Source organism: Nicotiana tomentosiformis, chromosome 9, assembly GCF_000390325.3.
Source record: "Nicotiana tomentosiformis chromosome 9, ASM39032v3, whole genome shotgun sequence".
NCBI lineage: Eukaryota > Viridiplantae > Streptophyta > Magnoliopsida > Solanales > Solanaceae > Nicotiana > Nicotiana tomentosiformis.
Window position 1 is genome coordinate 816327 of NC_090820.1, and position 7661 is coordinate 823987.

Genomic DNA, 7661 nt, shown 5'->3' on the forward strand with positions numbered 1-7661 from the left:
ATTTTAGTATGGGTGAAGTCGTGGTTGAATGGGTGTTCGTATTTTGTAATTTTTACCTCATTCTGAGACGTGAGTCCGGATAGACTTTTTGGGGTGATTTTTCGATTCCTTGCTAAAGTCGTAGATTTATGATTTAAATTAGTTTCTTCTAATTGTATTCATATTATGAAATTGCTTTTGGATAGTTTTGGGCCATTCAGAGTCGGAAAATCGAGGGAAAGGCATTTTTACCGATTGATTGAGCGACATTTGAGGTAAGTGACTTGTCTAACCTTGTGTGGAGGAAATCCCCTTATGATTTGGTACTGTTGTAACAATCTGCGATATGTGGGCGCCGTGTATACGAGGTGACGAGTGCGTACACGGGCTAATTATGAAAAATTTGGTTCTTACTGATTTGTTATCTTTTAAAATATATTAATTGAGTTGTCTTCTTTTAAAATACATTAACAAAATTGCCTTAGCATATGTAGTGATCATGTTTAGTCTAGCATTGCATGTCTACGTACCTTAACTCTTACTTGTAATTTGTGCAACATACTTAGTTGAATTACCTGCTTTCCTTGATTTGAATTAAATCTTTAACTGTGAGATTCATGCTGAAAAATTGTGTTTTCCTTCGATTACTTGCTGTATATTTACTTTGGGACTATAAGGCGGTTCCTCGGGAGATCCTCATGTACTGCATATTTACTTGGACTACGAGGCGATTCTTTGGGAGATCCCCTTGTAGTGCATATTTACTTGGGACTATGAGGCGTTTACTCGGAAGATCCCCCTATACTGCATAATTATTTTGGGACTACGAGGCGTTTACTCGGGAGATACCCCTGTACTGCATATTTACTTTGGGACTACGAGGAGTTTACTCGGGAGATCCCCTGTACTGCATATTTACTTTGGGACTACGAGGCGGTTCCTCGAGAGATTCCTCTATACTACATCTTTATATTTGGGACTACGAGACGGTACCTCGGGAGTGCCCCTGCTTTGTACCTCTATTTATTATGCATATATTTTCTGAAACTTCTTATTATTAAAATTCTCAGTCATTTCAAAATAATATTATATCCTCTACCTTACTTTTCTTTTAAACAAGTAGGGCTCTGACCTAACCTCGTCATCCGGATTCTTCCCACCAGTCTAGATACCAGTGAGTCGGACTGTGCGTGGAGACTTCTAAGTATACCTGCCAGCGTTCGCAGACCTCGGAGTCCCCCTCTATCATCTTGATCACCACACGTATCACACACGTTCCACATATGAGATTGAGTTGGTTCACATAACTCGCTCTCGGGAATATATTGATAATTTTGGCACAAGTGGTTTCCTCCACAATATGCATGAGGGAGATCAAAAGTAGAATTACCAACATCAAAACTCTCATAATTCAAAGATGCCATGTTTTTCAAATCAACAAGTAAAATTAAAATAAAAAAAATTAAATACTAAAAAAAAAAGTTCAGACTGAAACCTAGCAATATGTACAACTACAGCTACATCGTTAGCTCCCCGGCAACGACGCCAAGTTTTGATCACGCCCAACTATACTTTATAAAAAGAACTAAGCGGTCGTTGCAAATATAATCTGATTTACAAGTCCGGAGTCGAATATCACAGAGAACAAAGGTTTAGCTATAACTGTTTACTATCACTAAGAAGACAAGCTCGAACAATTCCTAAGTTATAAATATTAAGATTCTTGTATCTAATTAACTAACAAATTAAATTAGTAGATTAACAACTAGGGATACTAAGGGTTGGAGACAAGATTAAGGAGGTCTAGAGTTATGATTTTCCCAATTATCGGAATCCTTCCCGCTACGTCTTCTTTATTTTTGCCTAAGTATTATCTACCGATCGTGAGTATTTCGGGTGTCGTAATTCTCTTTCGAGCAACTACCACAATTTACTAGACAAATTCCTTCCGAACTACGCTAGGAGGCACTAATTCACCGCTCACTAAGATCGCATCAAGGTTTCGTTATTCCTAATCCCACTTTTAAACCCTCCATATTGATTCCTTACATACGTTATGAGTGATGTTGTTCAACAACTACCTATATATGTACCCTTTTCCAAGCAATACACACTAAATAGGCACAGTCGATTGAGAGCTCTTCAATAAACTACAATTTAAATGTAGTTGAACAAGTAGAGAAAAATCAAAGGCAAATCTATATTAAACGTAGTAGAAAATCATCCTCCAATAGGTTCCGTCAAACCCTAGATTAGAAAGTTTAGCTACTCATAAAAGTATCAACAATCATCATGATGTTCAAAGACATTAAACTACAAAGTATAGAGATAAACAGAGGGAATTGTTGTTTGATTCTTACTACACCGTGCTCTGCAACATTTTTCTTCTCCAAAATAGCATATCTCCACAAGAAATAGGTTTAGAACCCCCCCCCCCCCCATACATATTGGGGGCATGTATGTTCGAAACTACCAAGTCCTACCCGAAGTTGGACGAAATCCGCCCTTAGCCGTCTCGCTTGGCGCCTGGCGCCAACCAGGACACCGAAAATTTCCACTATTCTGCCTTTGGCGTTTTGGTTGGTGCCTGGAACCAACCTGGGCACCAAACTCATACTCCCTCCAAATTCCCCTGTTTTTACTTCACTTTGCATGCAAGCTTGCTAAATCGCTTCAAATTGACTCCTACACATATAAACACCATTATTAAGCTCGAGTCACAATTATTTACACCAAAGTTAACAAGATTGAGGTATAATGCAAGGCAAATTACATGCAAAAACATGGAGTTTTAGCCTAACATCACCACCACACACTTAAGCATTTGCTCGTCCTCGAGCAACCTACTACATGTAATTTGCCATCACGACATCCTACAGAGGGGAAAATGGGGTCGTGACAATAAAATCCTACTACATGAACTTGAAGTTTTTTTTGTATTGGTTGCATTATCTGAATAAAATACTATAAGAGGAGATTTGAAATAGTTTGAGATATTCTAGGTTTTAATGGACTATTTTGGACAGGTTGTTTCTATGAACTATAAATGGCTGAAAAATAGGGAAAATAACTTGATTATGATATGGTTTCTGTTGTTATGCATGTCTATATGTTTATCAAGTGAATTGGTGAAAGAAGCATACGAAACTTGAGGTTGGAAATGAAGATTAGCTTAAGTCACTTATATGGTGTTGTATTGCCATTGAGGGCTATTGTAAGCTAAATATAACTTGGATTTCCACTTGAAGCTACTGTATGAGATATGTATATTGTGTTCTTGCATGTACTTAAGGTTATCTTGACATTGATTAAGTTAAATAGATGGAATAGACATGAACTAGTGAATAAAGTTGCTAATTGAGGATAATTGAAGTTGTGGATTATTTTCTTTGTTATAAATATATGGTACAAGGCTGGAATAATTGATGAATGACTTTATTATCATGTTAATGATACTAGTAAGTTAAAGTAAGAAGTATATAAGGGGTGTTATGGGGTATACGGATTTCAATTAGGCATGTAGCTCGTCATGAAATAGTTGTGACTTGTTGTTATATGATATCTTGTTATTGATAATTATATATTGTTGGATTTCTCTGGTCATTGTTGTTGGTATATGGTATTGGAGGAGGCTCTTGTTACAGGGGAGATGCTGCCCAAATTTACATAAACGAGCTACTAGTTTAAGTTGCAGACTTAGCCTTTACTCAACACTGATTTTGAATCTCCTTATGCTATGGTTGATTGGGTTGAGTTGTTTGAAGAATCGCTTGGAAGGTATTAAGGACTCAATGGAATGAAGGTATGTTAAGGCTATCCATTCTTTCCTTTTCGCATGATCCATATGATACAAACGAAACGTGCAAATACGGAACTTTCATAAATGACTATATTCATAGAGGTACTAGGGGTGCCTATGTTCTTGATTCCCCATGTGTCCTATTATTATATCTTCTGTTCATGGGTATCAGAAAAATACGTAAGTTGTTAAAGTTTATCCGAAGGCATATTGATCTTATGACATTCCTAGAAATCTTACTGACTTACTTCATTATGCATTGCATTCATTTATACATGTATATTGACCCATGACCAGATAACGCTATATACGCGTATATTATATGTATATGGGATATGGGAAAAGGTTATGGCGTTATATACGCACCACCACCTGATCAGCTGGTATACATTGATGATTTTGCCCACAGTGGCTGAGATGATATGATAGGATGCCCTTAGAGGCTTGATGATGTTATGTATGCATATACCTATGCATGGTATGACATTTATACGCACATGCATGACATTATAAAATTTTCATGATTCACAAAGCTATTCAGAATTACAGGTTGAGTTATTTACTCCATATTTCTTTCATGTCTTTTATATACTACTGTCATGCCTTACATACTCGATACTTTATTTGTACAGACGTCCCTTTTTCCTGGGGACGTTGCGTTTCATGCCTGCAGGTCCCCATAGACAGGTTGAGAGTCCTCCTAGTAGGCTATCAGCTCAACGGAAGGTGTTAGTGCACTCCACTTGCTCCGAATTTGCCTATCTGGTCAGTATGATTTGGACATGTATTGATTGGTATGGCGGTGCCATATCTCGAGTTTTATGACATTTATGTACTCATAGAGGCTTGTAGACAGATGTCATGTATATATATACTTGTATGGCCTTGTCGGCCTATGTTTTGAGTATACAAATGATCATGTCGGCCTTATAGTCCCGTTTGTCGCATGCATAAGCTTCTATATCATGCTGGGTCATCCCATGTCGAGTATTCTCTTATGTTTAATTCTAGTTATCTCATGACAACCTTTCCGGTTTATTTACCCATGATAGTATGATAAGAAAGATACGTTACATTGGTACTCGGTTGAGTTAGGCACCGAAAGCTCGTCGCAACCGTACTGTTTGGGTCGTGACACTGACCTTCTTTCATATCCGAGGTGGGCTTTTTACACATATGATATGGAGGTTTAGTACTGTGAACAAGTAAGGTAAGGGCTCTTCGATTAGGCAAACCAGTCCAACTAGGCCAAAATACAACCGTCCACTCCTTTTCATGCTTTAGCAAAGCTTAGGTCCTCGGGTCCAAAACGAGCCTATCGGTCCAATCCCTACTCCCCTTCTATTATTTAATGAAAAAAAAAGTAGAAATCCCCTTGGTCTCCTTCTTTATATATTGCATTCTACTAATACGATTAATAATACTACTATTTACAACTCGCTTCCTCAAATGCGATTACAAGTTTCATTCCTCAAATACGTTTTATAAGTCACATTATAATATAATTATTTTGTACCCTAGCTTTTTATTTAATTGAATTCTCTACTCTTTCTGCCCAAAGAAAATAAACTAAAATGAAATTGAATGCTCTAGTTTTTCTGCCCAAAGGAAAAAAACCTAAAATGAAAATTCTCGTTAATCACAAAGGAGAAGAAAAGGTGCCACACCTCTTTCCTAGATCAAGACGATATTGTTTTGTTAGTAGACTCATCTATGAATCATGAAGAAATGAATGCTACAATTTTCATAACTATGTCAAATAATTGAGAAAATATCAAAATGTTACATAAATGTTTTTAATATTTTTTATTTTTACAATTTTTATTAGACTTTACGGAATTATTTTACGAAAGCTATACATACTTGAGTGTGAAAAAGTCATCGAAAAAAATCAAAAATATGACTTTGAAATTTCTAAAAAATCATGGAAGAACAAGAATTCTTAGTTCTAGTTAGAATTGTTGTCTTAGCTATCAAATTCATTCAATATTTGTTAATTCGATGAAATTATTATAATGATTATTTCTAGTTTAATTCTTTCATAAAAATATAAATGAAACACGTTATTTCTTAACGATTCCAAGATAGCAACAACATTACACGTAATAGAAATGTAAAACTCAAATTTATTTTTTATGTAATGCATTTCAAATATCCATATTAGAAATCCTTCTTTATATGACAAATTTAGTACTTCATAATCATTTTTTAATCTGAACTTTCACATGTTTTACGATTGTATTAGTAAACTTCAATTATAAAAATTTAATTCTAAAATGAAATACCTTCAACAAATATATGATTCCTACGAATATAAATGTAAACATTCTTAGTTGAAATGAAAATTAATTTGAGAAAATCCATAACGAGCATCATGCGTGCAAAAAGACAATCAAATAAGTAAGAAAAGGAAAACGATTAAAATTTCACTTAGAGAATATTGAAATCAATGTGTATGAATATAAAGCAAACTTTCACCTTTTTTATTGAGTAAAAATCAAATAATACAATTCCACAATCCAACACTTCAGCACATAACAAACTTACGTAAAACTACAATTTATATTTTACTTCGCTTTTCTCAAAATATGTTTTAGTTAACAATATATTGTAAATATCATTTGATGCTTTTGTAAAACTGTGTAACAAAATAAACGATTACATATATAATTATAAAAAAATGATATATTTAATGGGGTTGACTATCCAAATAAAATAGCTTTTGTACAACTTCCGCAAAAACCTTCTTCTCCTTGTCTTATAACTATAGTTTGTTTATTTTTTCCTTCCGCCTAAATTAAATAGTCCTTCAAAGGAATGATACACAAAAACTTCTCTTTTCCTCCTGGCTTAAGAAAAGTCTTATAGAAGTAACGTAAAAAAAGAAGAAGATGAATGACATGTTTGTTTTGAAGCATTAAAATTTCTTGTAATTACAGACACATAATTTTATTTGATGTATGTAAATTATCACTTTAATTAAAATCTATTTTATCTAATATTTTGTGATATCTTTATACACGAGAAATATGCAAAGATGAACTAACGACAAATAACCGGTTTAATAAAAATATTCAAGTAACTCGAGAGGAATTATTTGAGAAACCAACACTAATAATGTTACCAGAAAGGAGCATCTTTATGCCACTAATATGTTTATTTAATCTAGTGATAAATTTGAGACACCTAAGAAAACGCCAACAGTTCATATTACATTGTATCATTTATCAATAAATAGATAAACACAACAGTTCCATATAAATTTATATCATTTATGTGATTTTATAGGGTATGACTATTATACATCTGATTTAGTAAGTAAGACGTGTCCTAAATAAAATGAGGAATATGGAAATAACTTCCCCTTCCATTTCAATGCGGGATTTTCCTAAGGCAAGCTTCACGACAAACCGCTTTTTAATTTAGCCTCCAACATTCTGTGAGTTGTTATACTTCGACTTAGTAAAATTATTTGTTATTTCACCATTGATTCGGTATAAGATAACTAACTACCTTAAATTAGGCAATTCCTACATAACAATCAATATATTACAATTCACCACATAATAATTTATGATGTTTTATTCGCCCGTCATATGTATCTGCAATATCAATAAAAGTGTAATCTCCACCTAAGTAGACCATAAACAACCCCTAATGGTGTAATCTCAATGGCTTTGCAGAACTTGTCGGGCTCATAGGAGAACTTCAAAAGCGTATGCCCACATGCGCGCACGTCACTGTACATAAAGATGGAAGCATGGAATTACTAGGCGAGGTTTCCTTCTAGCGTAAAAACTAGTTGTGACAAGTTGGAGAAATGAAGTACGACATCAACTCTACTTTTTTAGTACAAACTATCCTGGGAACACCATGACCAAAG